At 42.1% G+C, this 25,476-nt stretch overlaps 1 long non-coding RNA gene across 1 annotated transcript; it reads right to left on the bottom strand.

Moving 5' to 3' along the window:
• Positions 1-295: 295 nt before the first annotated feature.
• On the bottom strand, positions 296-24,635 carry LOC140000826 (uncharacterized). Its single transcript, XR_011806050.1, has 3 exons — positions 24,279-24,635; positions 2,968-3,028; positions 296-604 (listed from the first exon to the last, which is right to left on the bottom strand). It is a non-coding gene; the product is annotated as an uncharacterized lncRNA (long non-coding RNA).
• Positions 24,636-25,476: the final 841 nt, after the last annotated feature.

The raw sequence follows: 25,476 nt of genomic DNA, 5'->3' as shown, positions 1-25,476 counted from the left end.
AAGAATGAATGTTGGCACATCAGTAGATTTTGAACCTTGACAGCACAGAAGCTTTATTTAATTTGATCAGCTCACACAAGAGGTTTTAAATTGCCCTCAGCAAAGACACACTGCCATTCTTTCATAGATTTTTTGAAAGCTAACATTATTTATGGTGTATAAGCTAACTATGTTTTATGATTTCAAATGAAATGAAAGAGAATCTCTTGTGACCAAACACAGGATAAATATAAACACTCTTGCTTTATCCTTGAATTAGCCCTTCATAAGGCTTCCTACCAGCCAACTAGATTATTCACTGTAAAAGTGGGAAAAAAAAAAAAAAAGAAAAAAAAAAAAAAAGAGCATGAGAGGGAGAGGGAGAAAGAGAAAGAAAAGAAAGGAAGGAGGGAGTTAGGGAGAAAGGGAGGGAAAAAGGAGGGGGGGGGGGGCGAGGGGAAGAAGGGAATGAGAGAAGGAAAAGGAAAAAAGGAAAGAGCAGATCCTTCATATGGATTTTGACTGCACTAGTCATGGACCTAGTTCCTTGAGGCAGCTGCTTCAAAAAAGCAGGTTATGGAACTGCTGAGGGAATATGGCCATCCTTTAATTGCTGTTCTTCATCCTGCAAAAAGAGCACATAAAATGTACTACCCAGGTATCCTCTACAGATTGTCTTTTCCTCAGTTTCCTTCAGACTATTTACAATTATCAAAGCATGGTCAATATGCCAAGGTCTGATCTCAAAACTAACACAAAAAGCAGATTTGAATTCATGAGGCTTTTTTCCTTCTCCTTTATTAAAGAAGAAATGATGATGTTTAATAGCCTTTTGCCTCTTCATACCACTGGGAAGAAATGGGAACAGGAAGTGTGACTTACGTAACAGTGCTGACAGAATGGAGATTTAATCTTAAAACTGCAAGCCACATTTGTCCCTCATCTTCTATAACAGCAACATGTTTTAAAGTTTTGCTATATACTCTTGATGGAAGCAATGAGAGTGCTACTGACTTTTGATTTTCCATTGCATTGTTGCAGAGCCTAGGTTGATTTTTCAGGCTGTGTGAATCAGGAATTATTGGAGACAGAGAGCCAAAACTCTTTGAAATTAATGGAAATGCACTGAAATATGAATGTTTTTAAACTGAAATAGATAACGGAATTAGGTATAGATTTACGAATAATTGCTAAAAGCAATCTTACAGCTCTCCAGAATGATAAGCTGGATAATTATACTAGGAAAATTCTTACACAAGTGAAGTGGAAATGTGATAACAGCATCATGGTATCCAGATTTAAAATTTTAAGTGAACTTGTCAAGGACACCTAACTTTCATTCTTGAAGATTAGATCTCACAAAGCATAAGTGTTTTGGAGTAAATGAGACACCTAGGGGAATTTGCAGTAGGGTTCTGGCACATGACTTTTCTCAAATGAGAGAAATCCCACTGCTGTCTGTGTACTTTTTTAGCCTCTACTCCTTTTCATGGTACATCAAGTATTTTGTTATAGAAAATGGAGCAAAGAAGTGGTGCCAAGCATATGTTAAAATGCAGAAACCTAAAATCAATGCCTGAATTAAGGTATGCAAACAACGTAAAGATAACAATAGAAAAACCCCATATAGTCTTCAGCACCAATGATGTTACTATAATTACTTCTGCAACACCTCTGGGAACATGTCACAGGACTCCCAAGCAACCCACAGGGTAACCCCTGCTCCCCCAGGCAAATCTGTGCTGTTCTTATCCTCATGTTGCCAGCAGGCTTCACCAGCCTAGCTTCAGGGGCAGTGTTAGAACACAGGGAAGCCAGAAACAGGCAGAACTCCACTGCTTTTAAGTCTCTTGCTCTTCCAAGGCTGTCTCCATCCTGGCAACAGCCAGACATGCTTTGAAAAATAAGTCTGAGAGTCTCCTCCCTCTTCAGAGCTCAGAAGAGTATTGCCACAATGACTGGCAATATGATCCATCTTTGAGATGCACAGAGAGGAAATACAGACATGCACCTGCATGCCCTTCTTGTAGCTGAGAGTATGCTCAGAGTGCATCATGATGATTCTGTTTGACCTGTGCTTACCCCCTTCCCCACTGCTCTTACTGATCATGTGGCAGATGTTGCCAGTTAAAGGCTACCTCCATTTACACCCATTACAGGTTTGCATGCACCTTTGAACCTGACAGCTCTTTTGAATTAAGCAGCTGAGAGTGGGAGCTGGAAGCAGCAACTCCCTTCTCATCTGAGCGTGTGGTGCTGGAGTCAGCTCTAGATCTGGCTTCTACATCTGCCAACTCCAGAGCGAGGCCGCTGTGACACCAAGCGTGCAACAGCTTCCACCCACGCCTCCGTTTCCGAGTCTGGAGCGACAAATGCAAAGCTAATGCATTAAAGTGATGAGCACTGGGTATCCAAATGTGCTTTAAAAATAAAATTACATTAGCATGACAGTTCAAAGAGCTTTCTCCCTACAGTTTCCCATCTTAATTTTATATGTATGTATATGATATTCTGTTACAAGTTCAGGCTCTCTTAAATCACAGAGGCAAAAGAAACTCTTTATGGAGTCAAACATGGTCTGAATACATTGAAGAACTGTTCTAAGTAGCAATAGCAAGTATGTCTTTAAAATTATGCAAAAGCAAGCAGGAAGAGGACGGGGGAGAGTGAAGGTAGTTCTCTGCAATGATATGATAAGAAAGCACATCAGAAGGGGAAAATTGTGTGAAGTCATACAAGTAAATGAAATATTTAAAATGAAACAAATTATTTAGATCTTGAAGACCATCCCAGGCAAGTAAAATAAACATAATGATTACTAATTAATTGTGTCACTTATATTTACTGAGTGATCACTTTTATTGTTTCAGATTTCTAAAGACTTCTCATCTCTACCGCATTTAGCCTACACTGTCATTTGTAATCATTCCTTGTTTCCATCTGATTGCCACTCATCAGAACTTTTGCTGAGCACGGCAGGATAATTACCCGCTGCAGAGCGCAGGGGGGTTCCCAGTCCCAGGCACACATGAAAGGCGAGGAGGTAAACCTGCGTGGGAAAAGAACAGTTTTAATTATTTAAAACAGCAAGAGATTTTGCAGGTAAGAACTCTTCTCTTGTTCCTCCCAAACTATCTAGCAGGGGAAAAAAAATATTTTTTTTCTCCTTCCCCACCTGGCACACAGTGCTGCTATATACAAAACAAATTACTTAGACACAGCTGTGGATGCTGAGTTTGGTCGGCTTAGTTGTTGGGGGAAAACTTGCATGCAGCCAGCAGCTGGGAATTCACCAGCAAGCAGCGTGCTGATAGATTAGTTATCCTCAGAGCCCCCTTATCCCCTTTCATTAATGAGGTCTGACTGATGATTATCTTGAAGGTTGTTTACCACAAAGGAGACAGACCTTGATGGGCAGAGTGGAGCAGGCTGGAGAAGCTGTGTGGAAGACAGCATTTACAGCAGGAGTCCCAGTCTGACCCTGCTAAGTCAGATTTGAAGACAGAATAGAAAAAGGGAGAGAAGCAGGTTCAGTCCATCAGCCGACGGAGGGGCAGGCACGTGTCTCTAGTGACCACTGTGCACAGCACTCTAGCCAGGAGCTACAGACACCACCCTGTATGCTCTGTACCCGTACCCCATGGGCACCCAACATTGCAAAGGAAAGACCCACACACATTTTTTATCTTTTTGCAATTTTTGCAGCACCAGAACCTTGGAGAGGTCTTGTGCAGCTTACCACAAGGTTCCCTAATTATGTCCTATCTCTTATAGCAATGGTCTCAAACAAAACAGCATAACCATGACTTCAGCATATTCTCTCAACAATGTCAATGCTAACTTCTCCATTGCCTCAGTCAGTACACGTGCAGACCTGTTGGCAGCACACCTACTCCACCCACTGCACAGTTAAGTGTCCCATGGTGGGTCACACATATCAGTAACACCAGCAGATTATTACTGATACAGATTTCCAGGAAATCGGGGGCGGTTCTTCGAAAACGTGTGGTAAAGCAGCAAGATTCCTCAGCAGCTGAATGGATAAAAATATCTAGAGAGGGTAGTATAGCTGTAATATAAAAAGTAGCACTTCACCACCATAAGCTTATAGGATTACTATTCCTAGAGTGCTTTCCTATTTGGCTGTTAAGATAACAGAATTAAAGAGTGGGGTGGGGTGGAGGTGTCATATACTTGCAGCAGTGCAGATATAAAAATATTAAGTTTTTCCCTGCTGTGGGTGGATACTAAATTCTACTTTATTATATACAAGAACCACCAAACCGAATACCTTAATAATGAAAATGCTACATAAAATTATGACTGCATTACTTTATACGTCCTATATCTGTTGGCTCAGTTGTCAGAAGCTGAAACATGGTCATTAATAGTGGAGGTAATTGAACCAATCTTCAAAATGCAAATGATAATATAAATAGAAATCACCTGTGAAATGCATGGATTTACATCAGGTTAAAGAAGAAAAATATATATATATATCTTTCTACCCTCTGGATTACACTGTTTCTTGCACTGATCCCTGCCACTAGTCCAAAGCTTTCATGTGGACCACCACACACTTTGCAGACAGGTCTGAGATTAACCCTTCAAGCAACACAGAAATGGAGAATCCATCATGTCAGTAGATACTTTGTTTGAAGCTTAACTAAACTTTAAAAACAGCAAGATTCATGGCATGCTTGATACCATGAATACACATAGGAGAATATACTGTACCTCCAGCAATGGCTCCAAGCAGTGTTATTAGGAAATGATTTCTCATTTTCCATAATCACCCTTAAAAGATTTAGTTGCAACATTCTAAACACAAACGGCAATCTGCCACTCAGCACCAGAGATGTTTCCAGCCTGCTTGGAGGAACCAGTGTTTGGAAACATAATCTTTTCATTTTCAGGTTCCACTCCAGGAGAGGAGGTGGTGGACTAAACGCAGTTATCAGACATACAGTCAGAGATAAACAGGCTGAAAAGAATCAGCAGAAGTACTTGCAGAAGTAAAATTAGAATCTGGGGATCAGATGGGCAAGAGAAGCAGATGAGGTGAATGAAATTTATGTATTCCTCAATTAATCATCTGTCATAGAATCACAGAATGGTTGGGGTTGGAAGGGACCTTAAAGATCATCTTGCTCCAACCTCCAGTAGACAGGTTGCTCAATCAATTCGATTTCCATGAACACAGCATAACTGAGGGATGGATGTTCCTCCTCAGGACTTCAGCCTCAGCTGTTTTTTAACAAAAAAAAAAAAAAAAAAAAAAAGTTGTTTTTTAAAACTCCCCTTGCACCAGGGGAGTTTTAGGTTAGATGTTAGGAAGAATTTCTTTACTGAAAGGGTTGTGAGGCACTGGAACGGGCTGCCCAGGGAGGTGGTGGAGTCACCATCCCTGGAAGTCTTCAAAAGACATTTAGATGTAGAGCTTAGGGATATGGTTTAGTGGGGACTGTTAGTGTTAGGTTAGAGGTTGGACTCGATGATCTTGAGGTCTCTTCCAACCTAGAAATTCTGTGATTCTGTGATTATTCCTCTAGGGTATGCCAGTGACTCTGAGCAGCCACCCAGCATCAGGGGAGACCTATACCCCAAACGCCTGTCCCCTCATTTATGATAAGAGTAACCTTAGCCTGTGTGTACACAGACATCAGCATGTACCCTCAGACTTCCTAAAGTGCCTCACAGTCACACTGCGAAGCCCTTAGCTGGCTCAAAACGTGTCATCCATGTGAGATACAAACTTTGGCAGACACGATTTAATAGCTGCTAAGAGTAGCCGGGGCTGCAATGTGCATCCCAGCCCACCTGGGCCCAGCCAGGCCAGGCCAGGCCGGCCACCAGATCCCAGGCGTTCCCTGGCGGGCCCTGGGCCCAGGCTGGAGCAGGGCTGCCTGATCCTCCCCGTAGGAGCTCACATGCACGTACACACGCGTGTACACAGGCAAAATGTCAAATGTTTATGTGTTACAGCTACATAATTCTCACCACAAGAATTAGCTGAGCGCGTACATATTGCCATCTGTTTATTCCTTGTTGACTACGCCTTCACAAAACTTTTCCCCTGATCACTTTGAGACGTGCCTGCAATCTATTTAGATTATTATATTTACCTTTCCTGAGCACACTCTTCACTGTTTAATGAATGCTATTTGTTTCTTTCAAAACAACAAAGGCTGGTGATCACACACTTTTGTAGTGCCTTGCCATGTCCTGAAAAGCGATGAATTCTTTTATTTCTCTGTAGAACTCTGCATGGAGATTCTGTGACAAATTATGAAACCCAGTTTATAATTGGCTTCCCCCACAAATTCCCTCTTGGGAAAGATTTCTGAAAAGCTTCACAAATCCATGCTGATTTTGGCATAAGCTTTCACCAGTTCATGACTTCGCATGAAAATCATGCAATATGCAGACAGCTTGCACAATTTTGCCAGAGCTAGCAACAATATTTTCAAAGAAATGAAATTGCATTAAAATATGCTACTATCTGGAAGCCAAGTATTTTTCAGAGACCTATTGATTGCAACAAAGTCCTTCTCTAAATCCTCTTGCTGCAGTCAAGGGGAGACAAGGGAAAACTGGGTATTTATGAATCAGTCTCAATAAAAGAAAATGAGCTCAGACTTCTGCCTTCCTTGTGGGCATCTTCATTTGAAATTCTCTATGGAAATTGCGTTAGTTTTCTTATGAGAAGGTCCCTATAATTTGCCTAATTATCAGCCTGACAGCTTTACATACAGCTTATATGCAGAAAATGAAAGGAATGATGAGGGAATTTCAGGGAAGAGCTTTTATTTCCCCCGATAGAAACATCATCTCAACCTAATTTGCATGTAACATTTCACATCGCCCTCCGTATCTTATTGGTAGAAATATGTTCACTCTGGTCTATTCCCATAAAAACAGAAAATGAGAATTGACATTTGTTCGTCTTGTTCCAGAAAAGCAGCTCCAAAACAACAGCGAATTTGGGTCAGACTAAGATGTTGCCTGTCATACAGGTATTCAGATTTTTAAAAGCAACTGATTTATTTTAGAAACAAAATCAAAAGGAGAAATATGAGTGCATTTCTGCATCAATATATATATGGGGCAGGGGGGAAGGGAAGAGGGGGGGACAACCTAGGTCTTACAAACAAACAGATAATTACATGCCCTTTTTTTGGAACACAGCTAAATAGTCAGAGCCTGAGACAAGAAAACTAGGTTTTGCCGGTAAATTGCTGATGCATCTAGGCAGGCCACCGTAACCCAGATGTTTAAAAGTGCCTTTTGATTTTCAAACCTTACCAATCCTAGAACGTCAGAAGAGGCTGACAGATGCAGTACACCAGCAGGACCTTCTAATGCCTGCACCCTCAGGATAGCTGAATGGCAACCTGAGTAATCCCAGTTTACCTGGGAAACAGATTCTAGTCACTCGCTGTCTCATTTTTTTTTCTCTTTAGAATCAACAGTATACCCAGCCACAGATGAAGCATTTGAGCATGCTGGGATGAAAAAGAGTGCAATTGAAGAGGCTTATGTTACTGATCACTTGATAATGATTGACAGCATATTTGCAAATCCATAAACGGTTGATTCAGTCCCAATATCAAGGCTACTGGGCTTTTAAAATCACTATACTGAATCTAGTAAGAAAACAACACTTTGTATAATGCTGGACTAAGAATGGCAGTGCTTCATCCTCTTTCAATAAATCATTATCCATTTTGTTTTAACTGAGTGCTAAGGGCTGAAAGATGCACAGAAATGAAGATCTCAGAAGCCTGAGAACTCTGGACAGAAAATGAAAAAACTAAAGTATGAAGGATCTCATAACTTCATCTGGCTAACATTACAGGAATTTTCAGCTTCTGTGCCACTTCATGCTTTCTATTTCAGATGGAGCCTTTACATGCCATTAGCACACATTTTTGCACGTAACCAGGACCCCATGGAAGAATCTGGCTTTGCACCATAGTACAAAGTGAAAAGTTAATCCATATACCCAACAACAGTTTTCAGATTCCGTGATTTTTGGTGTGCTTACCTATGTAGCCTAAAATTTAAAGACACACATGTCTATAGGGAATATGATACACTTTTCTCTCTAATGTTTTACTCTTTCCTGTTACATTGAGAGATTTTCAAGCAGTTCTTTTAAAAATGCAGCATATATTTAGTAGTAAAAGGATTTAAAATTATTCCATTTCTTGACTAGAATTTACTATATTCACATTCTCAAACTGAGATTTTCAAGACAACTCAATGATAATGCTTTAAGCATAATACAAATCATTTATATTATTCCCTGAGGGAGACAGAAACACAAACACCATCTTAATTAATTCATATAGGACAGATTTAGAGTTATCAGTAAATGTGTCTGAAAAATACCACTTGGGAAAATATAGGCAAGCATCATTACATGTAGAGGCAGCTATCCTGCTAAAGAATAATTCCAGAAACCCAGAAGCTTAAATCATATACGGCATGGAGTAATTGCTGCTGTTACTGCACTTCCAGAGCATGGAAAGTGCTGATCTCAGTTCAGATTCAGCACTCAAAACTGCTCCAAAGTGAGACTAAAATAGACTTAATGAATGCTTTCAGTGAACTATTTTTGTTTTAAAACTAAATGGGTGAAAAAGGAGAATTTAACCACAATCCATACCATGATTTCAGTCTCCAGAAAGATATGTCCATGTTTTACTTGGTTGCTTGGCTCAATAATTAGTTTAAAATATCACCACTTGCTTCATGGATAGTTTGTGCATGCACTGCATCCAGGGTATGATGAAAAAATTACTTTTGTAATGAATAGTTGAGGCAAGGCAGATACCGTGTAAATAAGGTGCTGGGAAACACAAAGACATGATTTATGAAGCCACATATATGTTAACAATCTGGGATTTGGGAAGCCATCTCATGTAAAGTAGCAATGTCTCTCTGTCTTTTTAGTCAAGTACTGAGCCTCTTTCACTAGGAAATGCACATACTTCAGTGTCATCTAGTATTTCTATGAGCATGACACATAAAAAGACTATTGCCATTATTCGATTCCAGTCTTCTCATAGCATTAGTGTGAATGACAGAAAAATGGGCAGAAAACAATGGCAGCTTCCTTTTTTTTTTTTTTTTAAACCAAGTAGAATTTGCTAAAAATTTTATTTCAGTATCCAGAGAAAGAATAATTATCTTCATTTTGCTTTAAAGATTGATTGGTTCTAGTACAGGTTAATACAACTAGTATTCTGCAGGAATAGCAAGCTTCCCTTGCTGTTCTTACTCTGTGTTCAGAAAACTTGACAAATTGGCACACATCAAGAACAGCAATGTTCAGTTTAAATTGCTACTGTTGAAATCTCAGGTGAACTTTCATAAACAAATTTTTTTTAATTATGCATTCATTTCAACATATGTTCAGCATACAAATGCTACCCATTAAAAATTTACCTGCACTCAATAAATTCTATTTGGTATTCATTACTGTGCAGCATTCCCTGGAAAAAAAAGACTTCCAGATCACAGAGTCCCACCAAATAGCTGCACAGCAATTTTCTGTCACAAGGAAATGGTTTTCTAGGTTTACACGCTAAATACTTGGTTAAACTCAAACCAGTAAAAATTCAGCTTTGTGAAGAAATCAGTGTTTCACAGGATGGTCGAAGGCTTGTTCAGTAATCCAAATGGGCAGATAGGAACTAGGCATCTTCAGGCAAGCATATCATCCTCTTAAAGCAATTTCAACTTCAATTTCAGGCTTCCTACAAGAAATAAATCTGGGAGGTCCAATAGTCATTGTTGGGAAGCGGCTTATGTGGTCATAACAGCCTTCTCAAGCCAGCAGAGAAATTTCTGATGAGGCTCAGAAGATATTAGAGAGGAAAATGACGTCCCCTTTTGCTCCTCTGTCTGACGGGCTGTCTGAAGCATGGAGGAGCACAGCATGTAGGCATCAGTCTGGTCTCTTTACATCCCCTGCCCAGATCTGTTGAGTCTGATCTTTCCAATCTGCCCAGGAAAAAAGTGGGGCTCCTGTCATAGCACATTTTAATGAGCAGTTTTAAAGTCATTTTTATGGCAAAAGCAGAGGACAACAAAGGTCTCAGCTTTATCATAAATCTATGTGGTTCAAGGAGAAAAGATGCCTCTACCATCGGTGCCTCTGTACATCACATTGAGCCTCACCCTCTGATCTGCATGTGAAGTGAGTCACACCAACCCTGGGATACCCAGCCTTGCAGAAACCCTGCTCATGAATCCAGGACCAAGTGCCTGCTGCAGATTAATACCTTAATACCAGGCAGCTATTAATCAATCAAGCACAACAATCCACATTAGACTTTTAAATGGGTGAGGGAAAAGCTGTTTGACTCCATGACAAATTGCACAGAAGAGAACAACCTACTGGTAATTGGTTGTAACCAATTAAGTAAGCTGAACACAGAGGCTACTAATGATAGCCACTTGCTAAACAGCTACAACTGTTAATTGTAAAAGTTTCTGGAGCCTTTTGACATGATCTTTGGCAGATAATATGCAAAGCCACCTGGAGGAATAAATTAATTGCAGGTGATGATAGCTTTGCCATGTCCAGAAAATAAAAATGCAATGCAGCTTAAAAATTAAAAGGAGATTATCAGGATTAAATGAATCCTTTTAGAAAGAACAAATGAAGACAGAGAATTCCATCAGCAGAAGTGAGAGAAAATGGGAGCAAGTATTACAGGACTTATCTTAAGAAAGTTCCTTTAGGGAAAAGGTGCCTTAAAAGCAGCAAGTGAATCTTATTCAGTAATTCAGCATGGTCCAGGACAGCTATCTCCAATAACAAAGCAATGGTTCAAACTGTATACCTACCAATAATTTCCAAGAAAAAGAAAGAATTAACCTTAAAATAAAGCAGTTCTCCTTCTCTCCTTCTCTCCTTCTCTCCTCTCCTTCTCTTTTTCTCTCTTTCTTTCTCTAACAGAACTGCAAGATTCTCTCTAGAGTCAAAGTCATATTTACCCTAATGACCCATGCCCATATGTTTTCCTCTTAAATGTGTTCCTGAATTCACCCAACAGGCTACCCACACTAAGTAAATCTGATGCCTGCTACACCAAGAGTAACAAGAGATTCAGCACACTGCACCAGGGCCACCACCCACATATTAGTCTGCCTAAACCCATCTGCAGTAAGTGCTGTGGTACAGGCAGCACCCGAAGATGCATGCCCCTTAGAAGAGAATCAAACTATTGCCTTCTTTCAATGCTTTGTATATGCATTATCTCTAACACTACCTAATCTTCCAATATACATTTTTTAACTTTCAGTTATTCTTTAACATTTAGGATTGGTGGAAATGCAGCAATTTCTATGTGTTCTTATTGCCCTAACAGATTATGTTTTCTGCAATATTTTATATGGTTAACTTTGTAACTCTGTTGCTTAGCTCAGGTATTTACACTCTCCCAATCGGTCTTATTTAGCAGCTTCCACAACTGTTTAACAATGAAACCAAGTTAAAATTTAATTACAGCTCAGGTTCAAAACGTGTCATGGTGACTGTCAATGTGGAAGAAATTTTAGCCTATGCTTCACAATATATAGTCTAATCTGTCACATCATAATAGAGAGAAATCCCTGGATGACATAGCATTGCAAGTCTTGTTAGACAGGAGAAGAGAAAAAAAAAAAAAAAGAAAAAAAAAAGGCATAAAATGTAATGGGCTAGATATAGTCTCTGAGGCTCCCTCGGAGGACTGAATAATCTTACATGAAATAGTCTAAAGCCAAAAATCAAAAGTGAAGGTGGTATTTTTTCTTCCCCCCCTCTTCTTCCTCCTTGATGCAGCTAAGCATGGTTCACATTTTACCTGATACACTTGCAGTTAGATATTTATACCCACATTAGGCTCCTACCTCAGCTCACATTTCTGAATTGCTCAGACACCCAGCAGCTCCCATGTCAACTAACACACTCACTTCCGATAACCATTATTTTGAAATCCTGCCTAAAACTGTAAGGTTTAACTGTAAGAGAGCCACTGAATCTCCTAGAATTTACTTGTCTCCAGTAGCACATAACATTTTACTTTAAAGTGTTCCTGAGTGTAAGGTCAGGTAGCACCACTTCAGCCGGGTTACATGGCTGCTGTGGCTCTTCATATATGAAAAATAAATGCCTCCCATCCTTTCAAGGTTTATATGGCTTTTACAGATTTTTGTGATCAAACCTGCGTATGACAAATGTTTCACCTCTCAGGAAAAGTGCTTCTATCCCCCATCACTCGAAGAAGCAGGGAGTCATCACATGACATGAGGATTTGGTATGATAATGTAAATCCATCTTTTTCCCCTTCAGCCACTCTGTTACAATCCAGAGAGTTATCTCAAGTGTCAGGATTAACAGAATTTGCTCTGGCTGTTTCTCCAAGCAGAAAGATGAAGTGCAAGTAACATAAACTCTCCTCCAAGTAGTACATGGATGATAAATCTCTGGTCTTAATTCTCACAGATAAAGCAACTTTTCTTTCAGAATAGGCATGTTTTGTATACTTATCTTTATTAAACAGCATTTTATGTTAGACATCTCAGCATATCTTCATGACCATCATGGCTTTTAATAGGATCTCATCTATGTAAGCACAGTTTAGAGTTTGTCCTGAGCAGCAACTATACATTACCAAGCTACCTAGAATGAAATAGTGAATTTTTTTCTTATTGAAATTGTTACAGGCTGCAATAGCTCTTATGTGCTTGTCTGGCTCTGGAGATGATTTGTCACACTGGAGTTATCCCCGTTTCCTATAATGTAGTCTTGAATCAATGTAATTATACTGCCCTCCCGGTTTTTGGCCAGGTAAATAACAGCATAATAGTGTACAATCCAAAATCCATGTGGGAACACTGAGAAATTGCCAGGTTGCTGTAGAAAACTGGTTTTGCTCTCTCCAGATCTAATTACCCTGGAATAATCTTGTTCGCATCGTAAGGAGTCAGCAATCATCTGCATTATATGCACGATAGTGAATGCGAGGCGAAATGCTCTCTCTGAGCTGTGGAGATGCGGTCTGAAGCAATGGGAGCAAAGGTTGGGATCGGTCCTGCAGAACTCATACCCAGAGCAGTGATTGGGAATTATCAGTGAGAGTAGGAGGGCTGAGTCGTTTGGGATGCATAATGCTGTGCGCTGATGCCAGGGCTTTTCATGGCTAAGCAGAGCTGGCAGGCACCCAGCACAGCCCTGTCTGAAAAAAACATAGCATAAACAGGGGAAAGGTGAGTGATGAGACGCCCACACAAGCCTTGCCTTTGACTTCCAGCACCTCCACACCACCCTCTGCAAACCCCTTAATGACGGGGAGCACCTCCCACTGAGCACCAGCTATTCTGAAAATCATCTGGACATATGCAGAAGTAACATCAGTTCTGTGAACAACCCAGGGACTGATTTCCAGTGAATCTGATTGCTCTGGATGGCTGACTTTTATCTGAAATATACCAAGGAAATGCTCTGAATGAAGTTTACCCTTCATTAAGCAGCAGAGTCTCTCTAGCAGGGAGAAACCGTCACTGAGGAATGAGGTCCCCAATAGCTTGCGTAATTGCCCCATGTGTGTTTCCAGTGCACGTACTCTGATGGGTAATAGACGCTGAGTTCAAATTTTATCCCTTCTTTCCTTCCACGAGAGAATTGATGGCATCTTTTCATCTACTAAACTAATCTACTTCCATAAAACTTGTAGGAATTCAGTGTCTTTGGTTACAAACATATAAGTAAACCGAAGAGGAACAGAAGAGTTTTGGTCTGTTTTATTTATTATTGAAGATGTATATTTTTTAAATCATTACACCTCCAAGTTAACCAAAAACTCTTAAAATAGTGCTGAGCCACACAGGTTCATACAAGTTCATTCAGCAACATGAGCATGTAAACCCTATTTTCTTCAAATTTAACAAAACAGTATAAAAACTCATTTGCAACTCAACACTAGGGCATGTTTTTTCACAACAAAAATGATTGAGTTCTCCATGTTAGAGGAGGACATTACCCATCATTTCTAGATTTGCATAACGGAATCTGTAATTTCAATAATGAATAAATTTCTGAAGAAAAAAAAAAAATGCTCTTCTGTATCTTTTTTAATTTGCAGTACTTTACCACATTCTTACTATTTTTATTTTATGGATGGAAAAAATTAAGAAATGTAAAAGTAAATGTCACCCCAGAATTAACCAGCATGTGAGTTAGCAGAAGGAAAGGTATGATCCTCTGCCAGATGGTTACTTTCTCTTCCTCTCCTCCCTCTAGGAGCTGGTAACCTCTTCCTTCCATAATTACAAATTTTCTTTTAGTGGCTGTAACTGCCTTCCACTCATCCAACTAACATTGTTAAATCTAAAATGACTTTTTCCAGTCTCTAGTTCGAAATGTTCCACGTTCATCTCAGCATTGAATAAAGGGTACTTCATCTGTAGGTTTACATGATTTTTCCAATTACATGAGTCAGTCTAACAAATGACAACATTTCTCCCTGCAAACTTCTCTTACGGTTGTAGATCAACACTGCTACAACCTACCAGAAAGCCTGCTTAACAACTGGGTGCACCAACATCAGCACCAAAGACAGGTCTAGACACAACACAAATATTCTTGATAGTGCTTGACAACCCTTCGTAGAGGTACCCAGACATCAGGACTGAACCCAAATTTCCTGCAGGCCACACAGGTCTTCAGTCATATTGCCAAGAATTCAGCCCAGACTACAGACTACAGTCTTAACCCTGGAAATATTTGCTGTGCAACTGTGAAAGAACAGAATAACACCTTATCACTCAAGTGTATTTTATTGAGTCTTCCTCATAATGATTTTCTGAACAGAAGTGCTGTAAGTGTTAGAATTCTGAGAAGGCTTGTTTATACTACAGACAAGTAGAAAGATTTTAGCTCTCATTAGAAATCTGTGGTGTGTTGCTTTTTCTTTTTTTTTCTTAAGCCAACAACCACATGCATACTAACTGCATCAGCTAAGGCTGTAATTGCTGAAAAACAACATAGATGTGAACAAAGCTCCACGAGCCTTTTTACTCACACTTGCCCTTTCCTTCTCCACCCATGCTTTTCAGCCAGATTGCTGGTAACCAATGGAGTGGAAAGATGGGTTAAAAGCTGCAATACTGAGGGTGTTCAGCAGTGGAGGAGAAGGAGCAAGAACGTCAATACTAATCTTGTAAAGACTCTGACCTTCTTGCAGGCTGTGAGTGTATAATTATACTCACCAATAATATTTACCTATTTCATCTTTTTGAAAAGACCATTTTTTTGGAGATTTCTTAGATCCCTCTTAAAAGATACTTAGACTGGTATGATGTATTTTCCTAAAGAACATGATGCAGAACAAGCTCATCATTGATTTTTGTTTCCCTGTTTTGTTCTGTTCAAACAACTGTGTGCCTAAAAATAATTTAACTTTGGCTGAGGTCATTTGAGGAGAGAACTTTAGCCACTTTCTGTCTCTGAAAACATGGGGCATTTTTCTGATCATTTTTTCTTTACCTTGCATGTGGATAGAGTTATAAGGATATTCAATGTTACCCATCCTGTCCTCTGATTAGCAGCATTCACCTGTCCTTATTTACTTCTTAGGGAAGCAGCATTGTAGATTCCAGAAAGGAATTAGAGTATCATTGGAAGTTAATAAAAGTTTTGGTGGAGCCAATTTCAGCAAGATTTAGGGAAGACCATAAATGGTGTTTTTCTTAGGCCCTTTCCCTTGGGGACCACTAAAAAAATACATTTGAAGTCCGTATCCATCACTAAAATATCCCTGAGCACAGCAGAACCACTTGGTTATACAGAATATAAGCTTGTAAGATGCTTGTGCCAAAAATATTGAGGAAGGTGTGAAAGAAAAATGGGTAGCAATGTATGTGTGCCTACCAGAAGAAACACAGCTCCCCAGACACCACTCCCAGCAACAAAATTGAAGGAAATCTTTTACTGTTTTTGTCACAACCACCAGGATGTTGCTCCTGATAACCCCACAGCCCAGATGACCCACGGGCAGAAGATTGCGATACACACACGAGCAGGATGGTTAGAAGGCTGTGTTGCCTAATAGATCCTTCTCTTTTTGTGTTAGGCTGGCAGTAACAGGCATCTCCAACATATTTTACCCAAGTGAAAACCATCAATGAACAGCAAAGTGACATAGTATTTATGGAAGATGAAATAAGTATGAAGCCAAGGCAAAGGATTGCTTCCTAATAACTGATGGCTCCTAAGGGACATAAAAGGAATGCTTGTTACTCCACCTGGACATTGAGCCATTGACCACTACTCTTTGACTAAGACCATCCAGACAATTCCTTACCCACCAGGAGGTCCATCTGTCAAACACATGTCTCTCCAATGTAGAGACAAGGATATCATGCAGGACAGTGTCAAATGCTTTGCATAGCACCAGGGAGATGATGTCAGTTGCTCTTCCCCTATCCACCAATGCTGTAACCCCATCATAGAAGGCCACCAGATTTGTCAGGCATGATCTGCCCTTAGTGAAGCCATGTTGCCTGTCACCAATCACCTCCTTATTTTCCATGGGCCTTAACATAGTTTCTGGGAGGAGCTGCTCCATCATCTTGCCAGGCACACAGATGAGATTGACTGGCCTGTATTTTCCCAGGTCTTCCTCTTTCCCCTTTTTAAAAGAGGAGTTATGTTTCCCCTCTTCCAGTCAGTGGGAACTTCACCCGACTGCCACAGCTGCTCGAGTATGATGGAAAGTAGCTTAGCATTTACACCCACCAGTTCCCTCAGGACCTGCAGATGCATCTCATCTGCACCTTCAGGTTCCTCTTGTCCTACAGTAGGCAGCTTTTCAGTCACCCAGTCCCTGCCTTTTGCTTCTGGGGCCTGGGCTATGTGGCTAGAGCTCTTGCCAGTGAAGACTGAGCCAAGAAAGTCATTGGGTACCTCAGCCTTCTCCACATCCCAGGTGAACAGGTCTCACATTTCTTTCCAGAGAAGGCCCATACTTTCCCTAAGTCTTCCTTTAATCACCAATGCACCTATAAAAGTCTTTCTTTTTGTCCTTGATATCTCTGACCAGATTTAATTTTAACAGGGCTTTGGCTTTCCTCACCCGATCCCTGGCTGCTCATACAAAGTCTCTGTGTTCCTCCCAGGCTATTTGTCCTTGCTTCCACCCTCTGTAGGCCTCCTTTTCCTGTCTGAGTTTGTCCAGGGGCTCCTTGTTCCTCTATGCATGCCTCCTGGTGTTTTTGCCTGACTTCGTCTTTGTTGGGATGCATCACTCCTGAGCCTGGCACAGGTGATCATTGAATATTACCCATCTTTTTCTTCAGCCTCTCTCCCCTACAGGGCTTTGTCCCGTGGTACTCTACCTAGCAGGTCCCTGAAGAGGCCAAAGTCTCCTCTCCTCAAGTCCAGGGTATGGAGCTTGCTGTGCAGCCTCTTCTCTGCCCTCTGGATCCTAAATTATAACATTTTATGGTCACTCCAGCCAAGGCTGACCTTGAGCTTTATCTTCCCCACCAGCCCCTCCTTGCTGATGAGAACAAGGTCCAGCACAGCACCTCTCCTTGTTGGCTCCTCTATTACTGGAGAAGGAAGTTATCACCAGTGCATTCCAGGAACCTCCTGGATTGACTGTTCCCTGCTGTGCTGATACAGATATCAGGGTGGTTGAAGTCCCCCATGAAGAACAGGGCTTGTGAACTTGAGGCTGTTTCTATCTGTCTGTAGAGGGTCTCATCTACTTGGTCTCCTTGATCAGGTGGTCTGTAGTAGAGTGCCACTATAATGTCACCTGTCCCTGTCCTTCCATTAATCCTGACCCAAAAACTCCCTGTCAGCTCCCCATGCATAGCAGGAAATGGCTTTACAGCAACATGGACTCTGTTCCTTAAGTACGAAGCATGGTATTGCCTTCTCTCCATCCCTGTGCAGCCCTACAGGAGCTGAGGAAAAAGAAAAGGGCAAGCCCAGGAATGATAAATGAGGACCAGACAGTAGGACAGATCACCACGCATGTCCATAATGATGAACCAGGCCAAGGGAAAGCCCAAGGGAAAGTCAGGGTCCAGATCAGTGGGGCCAGGCACAGGCAAGGTTGTATGCAGCACAGCAGAGGCAGACACTGCAGGCGAGGGCCTGAGCTTAAATACATGTCCCAGGCAAAGAGGAGGGAAACCCCCAGCACAGCTTCTCCCTGCTTTTTTCCACATAGCTCTTTTCAGAAGATCAGGAGACCAATCCAACCTCGGAGATGGCCCTGAGCCATGGCAGGCAGCCAAATCCATCAGAAATCAGAGCAGGGGGGGTTGCAGAGACTGTTACTCACTCAGTGTGTCCTGATGCACAACAGCTCCAGAGAGGATTCCTCTGTTCCTCACAATCCTGCTCCTCAGGAGGCCTGAGTCTCTGGAAATCAGAGATATCAGGCATCTTGGACCAGCTTATCAGACTCAGGGGAGAAAGCAGTGAAGACACTGGAAGTGAGGAGATGCTTTAAACTTTTGTAAACTGTAGAACTGAGCTGAGCACAAGCAGCAAAATCTTTTATTTAGAAAAGGTCAAACAGAGAAAAGGAGACTTTTCAAATGGGTCAGGATCCCTGGGGTCTAAATAGGAGTTCAATCTATACAACAAGTTGCTTATAACCTCACTGAGTCATTTGAATATTTAGCCATTTCCCCAGATTTGCCTTGGTATTACAGATCAAAAAGAAGTACTATTTGAATAATGGTCCAGAGGCTGGCTATTTCCAAGTTTCCCATCTCTTAATTTTCAGAAAGACATACTTGTTCCCTTAACGTATCCTGCAACTACAGAAAAAATAATCTGACACCAAAATGACTTGGTCTAAATTCTCTTGTGGCAAACTTTTCTTCCTTACAGAGGGGAAACACTCTGTGTTGAGGCCTGTGCTTGCTTCTTCTTACCACCTAGCAACAATCTCAGCAGAAAATCCCCTGGAACTGGAAGACTTTGGCACTGCTAGCCGGGAGGGAGTTTTGTGAGTGAGAGTAATGATTTTGAGATTAATTGGAGTACAGAGACAACTAAATTGATTCTGAGAATGAACACTACAAAGGACGGTCTCATTAAGTCTAGTTCTGAAATGAATCAGGAATGTGTACGTTTGTTCTAGTGCATGGGCTAAAATTATTCCGTATATATCATCGCACCTAGTTAAACAACAGCATCTGTCAATCAAGAAGATTATTTCTACTCCTAGGTATTTACCAGGAGTACTTTTATACTCACCACAGAGGGCTACTGTACATACAGCAAAATGAAACAGGGAAATCTACTTCTTGATTCTGTGTGTTCAGTCCAGGTGCAACTCAAATGCCTCTGCAAACATCCATGTAACCTGAGGAAATAATCTTACTCAAAGTCAGTAACCTCTCACTAAAAGCAAGCCTCTGCTGTTTCCCTTGCCATATATGTCATGGAGGAAAAGCTGGAACAGGCTATATTTAGCAGCTTTGTGCACAAAAACGTCAGATCCAGACATGCAAATGGTGGACACTGAGACCTTGGTTTCAGCAACTGAAACGTCATCTACGGACCCTGCCCGTGCTGCCTGAGATGCTAGTGCTTGTTTAGATGCCAAGTGGTGCTGTCTGCAGTGGATTACCGTGATCATGTTTGGAGAGTGATGCTAGAGATTGTGACTTATCAGCTCTGCCCTCTGCACCACAGCTATCACTTGAAAGTGAAAAGCAATGATCAGAAGTGGCCTCAGGGTATGTAGGAGAAACGCAAGCGGTGAACAAAGGCAATAACCAGACCAGAAGAGACTACTTTCTTAGGAAGGTTTCAAAGGAAATCAAAGTACAAATAAATTGGGGGCGAAAAAAGAAAAAAGAAAAAAAAAAAAAAGAAAAAAGATATATGGGGATAATTGTACTGTGTCCTTAACTGCCTTCTAACAGCTGGAAAACAAACAAGCAAACAAGATGGTTTTGTGCAGTAATCGATCCTTCCTTATTTCCAGTTGTTTTACTGAAGTCCACTTCTACACCTGTCCTGTGCCGGTCAAAAGACAGTCTTCACCTGTTCCTCACCACCTCTGCCCTAAAAAAAGACCTGAAGGTCAAGAGAGTCTACAGACTTCATGAGGACTTGCCTGATATAACAAAACTGCAGGAGTGAAAACAAACAAGGAAATTGCTCTGCTCTGAGGGAGGTCATTGCCTGGACTTTTAGGTCATGTAAAATTCCTGCACAGCTTGAGATCTGTTATCATCAGGCCCTTAAATGGTGAAGGGCTTCTCCTTTCGTTTGGTCCCCACGGTGCTGTTCTCAGCATTCACTGACTGATGCTGATAGGCAAGAGAGGAGCACCATGAGCTTTCATTTCACAAGCACAGACCACAATTTAGGCCATGCACCCTCCCAGCAGCTCCTCCATCAGTCCCTGCATGTCTGGAGCTGCAGGCCAGCCCTCATGAATGTAGCTGGGGCCATGGGCCTCTGACCATGCTGCTCATCCCTAGCCCAAAGGCTGGCTAAGAGCATGTGGTCCTTTCCTAACAGTACTAGCTGGGAAGAAATTACCACTTTCTGAGATTAAGTGGGCAGGATTTTGGTTACCTGGTATATAATTCCTTTTATTGAGAAGTTCTCTGGCAGCGTGTAGCCTGTTAGTAGGGGTTGCATCTCTCAGCCCTTCGCAGCAGAAGCTAAAATATATTTCCAAGCTCATGTTTCTATGTGCTGTACACTTGTGCAAGAAGGCAGCCTGCTGAAGCCAGCCTCTTGGACAGCGAGGGGTTCAAGCATCAGCCCGACATGACAGCAATATCCCATTGGCATTGGCAGCACTGGCTTATTTAACTTTCCTGTTACATAGTCTCTTCCTTCCAGTCCATGCAAGACTCAGCTCAATGCCATTTGCAGGGTTTGCTTCTTCAGTCCAGGCTGCAGAAACTCTGGTTTCTGGTTTGTTAGACCCTCTGATGTTGTCTTAACAGACTTGCTGTGCAGAAGTCATTGCAGGACTTACACAGCCCTCACATGTTTTCTCCCATTTTATTTACCACCCTGTCAATTCCTCCCCTCTGCAGCAACTCTTAGCAGTCTTATTTGGCATCTATCTCCACAAAATGCATCAAGCAACAGAGCAAAAAGGGATGGGTGCCTGCTGAGCCACACACCTTTCTGGATATTTTTCCTTTTTTTGTCACTCTTGCTGCCACAAGTATGCCTCCGTTTGTGTTGGTGTCACCAGCTCACAGGTCATCATGGAAGAAAAGATGCTGAAATGCCTGCTCGTCCCGGTGCCCTGCTGAGGACTGCCACACACAGCATAAGATTTGCCTGCCAGGGTGCCTAAGGGGTGGATGTGAGTTATGTGAATAGAGGATTTGAAGATGAGAGCAGTAATGACCAAAAGGCTGCCTTTATACAGTATTCATTTCAATTTATGGCTGACATAAATAACAGCACTTCTGTGTCACTGGCCCCCTGTAAGCAGGCACACTGCTGTCATGTTAAAGGTCAAAATATGTTTATGACAGTGCAAAGCAAACAAGCATCAAACCAAAACACTGTGCTTGCTTCTGATCCCTGCCAACTGAGCCTGGAGGTGAGCAGCAGTAAGTGGGAGCATCTCCTCCAGCCGGGAGGCAGGGCACAGGCAGCACTACCCGACTGCACTGCCCTCCTCCCTGTTTAACACCAGGACAGCCTTGCTTGGAGATGCACTGGCAGCTTTGTCTCATTCACCCAGGTGGATACCAGATGTCTCAGGAACCAATAAACCTGCGGGATGTGGTGGATTGGCCTTCACAGCACCGCAGGCAGGCAGGGGTACATGACAGCCCGCGGTCTGCAGCACATCTCCAGCCTGGATGGAGCATCTCCAGCCTGCTCCATGAGAGGCAATGCTTTCCGAGGCTGGACACACCTGCAGAAGGGACACTGGAGGAAGCTGGTGCTGGTAATCCAACATTAGCCTGAGACTGATCAAACCTGCATGCAGTTTCCCCCCACCTCTGAAGTTCAGGGTGGGCTCTGCATGCCCCACTCACAAGAAATGCAGTGGGAATACTTATACAGACCACACTTATACAGACCATGCTTACACAGATCACTCACTTGACTGCTTGTCCCTCACCCAGGCTTCTGCTCCACCTGAGCAGCTCGTGAGATGTGGAGGCTGCAGATTAATTAATTTACCCCTTCTTGTGGATGCAAAGAACAGGGCTTGCGTAGGACCTGACGCCCAAGCACAGGCAGACCTCTCTACATCCATTCTGTGCTTGTGGGCTCTATGATTCCCTGGCAGACACATAGCTGTTTTGCAGAACACCACAGCAGAGCAACTCGTACATTTTGCCAGCTCACCAGCAGTAAAATCAAATTAACAACTGAGAAAGAACATTAATTCAGCTTTTTCAAAATCAGGCTTTTGCTGGAAGCCACAACAATCGCCAGTTCAAATTCCCAGCTTTTAGCAGGTAAAATTCCTGCCTGAAGAGATTGATCTGTGTAAACGAGCTTTGTTTCTTTTTTTCTTTTAAAATGGTATTAAAGTCATTTCTCACTTTTCCCTTAAAATAATTAAACGTTATTGCTTGTCAATCTTATTCAAGATTTTTTTTCAGTGTCACTTTTCCTATCACATCTCTTTCTCTCCCTCTCTCACCCTTTCCCTTCAGGTCTCAATTATTCTCAAGTATAATGTCATTATTTATGCACCAACAGTAATACAGATAAGTTTAGTTTTGCTTTCTCCTATTTGTGGCCTGAACTATCACATTAAAACTGAATAAATAAGCAATTACCAGGGGCTCCTCTTTTCCCAATCCTTCGTGTTTTCATTACTTTATGAATTCAGACTTTTTTAAACAACAGATTTCATGAGCTTATGAGACCTGATGTGATGTTAGAATTATTTCCACAGTGGAAAACTGCTCAGGAATGGGAGAAGTTTGCTGGCAGCCTGTGTGGTGAAGATGGTGACCCGGTCCTTAAAGATTGGGCAGTCTAGATCCTGTGCATGGTACACAAAGCTTTTTGGAATCACTTTCCTGTACTGGAAAGAGATGAGCAATTATTGGTGGCTCATTAATGCAATACACATCTGCTTGTGAGCTGTCTGTGAACCAGTGGTTAGGCTCCTGGGTGCACCCAGTGTGTGTTTTACCAAACCACTTCTCTTTGGATGCTTCTTAGGCAAACTTCTTGCTGTCTTCTTTGGACACACAGTCATTGGTCATACAGCACACCTTTGTTTCCTGACTGGTAGTGGGAAAACCACCAGTTCCTAAAGCAAAAGTGCATGTGCCTACACAAATGATCTTTCCACAGACACAGCATGACTGCAGTGTGGACAGCTATACTAATACAGCTCTCCTCTTCCCCTCCCCTCTTTTTTATTAGCTGCTGCTCTTTGCTTTATGGGAGCCTGCAAAAGCCCAGCCTAGATCAGATTGCTTTGTGTACAAATACCTCACAGGAGGCAACTTCTGCCCTCTGAATCTCAAAACCTGAACTGCATACTTACAAGAAAAAGGGAAAGCATCCCCATCCCTGTATCACAGAAGCCACTGTTCCCAGGTAATGCAGCTCATGGCAGAACTGAAGAATGAACCCGAGCCAGAATCCTGCCCTTGTTTCAAGTGGGCAATGTCCTTTACCACTGCCACAAACAGCCTTATGCCTACCCTCCCCCTAACAATGGCTGTATGGACTGATAGCACTTCAACCCCTCACCTCCGCATGACAACACAAGTATTTTTTGCGCCACAGATTCAGGGAAGTCTGGGATAAAACTCCCCAAAAGTCAAAAAGATGTGTAGTCTGGGATGCCGCACTGGGGAGGCTCACCAAGCAACTATTCAACTGCTTCCACTGTCATAAGGGAAGAGAGGGAACAAGACACCACAGGCAAAATTGTGTTTTCTAGAGGCAGCACTAACTTATGCTGGTTTGTGGCCATTGCCATCCTGCTTTGAATTGTCCGGTCTGCTTCCTGAGCCAAGAGACAAACTTTCTAATGCAAAGGAGCATAAATTATGCCTTGTCCTCCTGGTGTGACTGCAGCGTGACAAGGCAAACTTAAGCCACCTTGGATCTGTGCAGATGAAGTACTAACAGATGCAAAACCACACAGTTCAGTGCAACCGCCCACATGACTATGCAGGCTCCTGATAATCTTGAAAATGGAGTGCCTACTACCAGAATGAACACAGGTGGTCATTCCCCCTGTACAGTGGCCGCAGTGTCTCTGCACAAGTGCTCTGTTACTGCCGGGTGTCACCAAAACACTCACCAGTAAGAAGTACCAGTTGTCCATAATCAGTATGTCTTCCTGCGAGGACACTGTCCTTAAAATCACCAGGAGGAGATCTGCAATCCAAGAAAAGAACAAGGTAGGGAGGAGTTATTTGCAGAAATCCCTTTGCCTGCTAGGGCTGTTTATCAGCAGTCCCTGCATACAGGATTCTCCGTACGGGGCTTGGACACAGAATGCTGCAGCCCAGCACCGACCTTCATCCAAAGTCATTTGTGCTCACAGGTGTCAGAGCAGCTCTATTCCTGCTTCCAAAATATAGTCCTCTGGATTGCAGAAAATGAGTTCACAAAAAATTATTTTGTATGCCTGCTGCAAAATTACACTTCTGTCCTGGTTTTCACCACACTATATGTCAATGTGGTGCAAGACATCTGTTGCTGGGCTTCCTGCCAAGTCCAGCAGGGCTCAGTGTGAAACCAAAGTTGTGAAAGATGCAGTTATGGAGTTACAACAATTTTATTTGCTGGATCCTGCATCATTCTGTTTCTTCAAGAGCACTGGAGACATCAGTCTTTTCAGGTAACCCAGAGATCTTGGGAAGTCTCTCATCCCTTATTACCTGTCAGGAATTCTGATTTTGCTCCTATTCACTTTCTTCCTCTTTACTCTTTCACTTCATCATCTAAAATCTCATTATAAATATATTTCATAAGAAACAAACACAAAAAGGAAAAAAAAAATGTGCACAGAAAATACACAGGGTGCTTTTGTACACCCCTATGGTATAATCAATGACTTCTGAAGTGAAGGCTTGGTAAAAAGTCCACCTTTTGAAGTGGACAAGTGTCTGTCCTTTTTCTTGAGTGGGTTTTGCCACAAGGCAGAAATGATTAGTGAACATGTGCCATTGGGACAGAGTGAGAGGGGAACAGCGATGCCACAAGCATTTCCCAGAGCATCCCATGGATTCTTCCCGAGGAGGTGGCTCAGGAACAAGTTTCACAAAGGGAAGAGAATCAGCTGAAATCCACAGGGAGCCAGCACTTTGCTGAACACGTTGACATGAACTGCCTGTACAATGTGAGTTCTTCTTTCATGCCTACCTCCATTTCAGCAGTCTTTCCTCAAGATTTACAGTAATACTTATGAGTTCACCCCTTTCAGTCTCCTCATCCTTCCAATTCCTCTCCAACTGCTCACATTAGTGCCAGGGTAATTATCTCCACCAAAATAC

This window comes from Anas platyrhynchos, chromosome Z, assembly GCF_047663525.1.
Source record: "Anas platyrhynchos isolate ZD024472 breed Pekin duck chromosome Z, IASCAAS_PekinDuck_T2T, whole genome shotgun sequence".
NCBI classification, from domain to species: Eukaryota; Metazoa; Chordata; class Aves; order Anseriformes; family Anatidae; genus Anas; species Anas platyrhynchos.
Note: the sequence above shows the minus strand (reverse complement) of the source record. Positions and strands in the feature narration are given on the sequence as shown.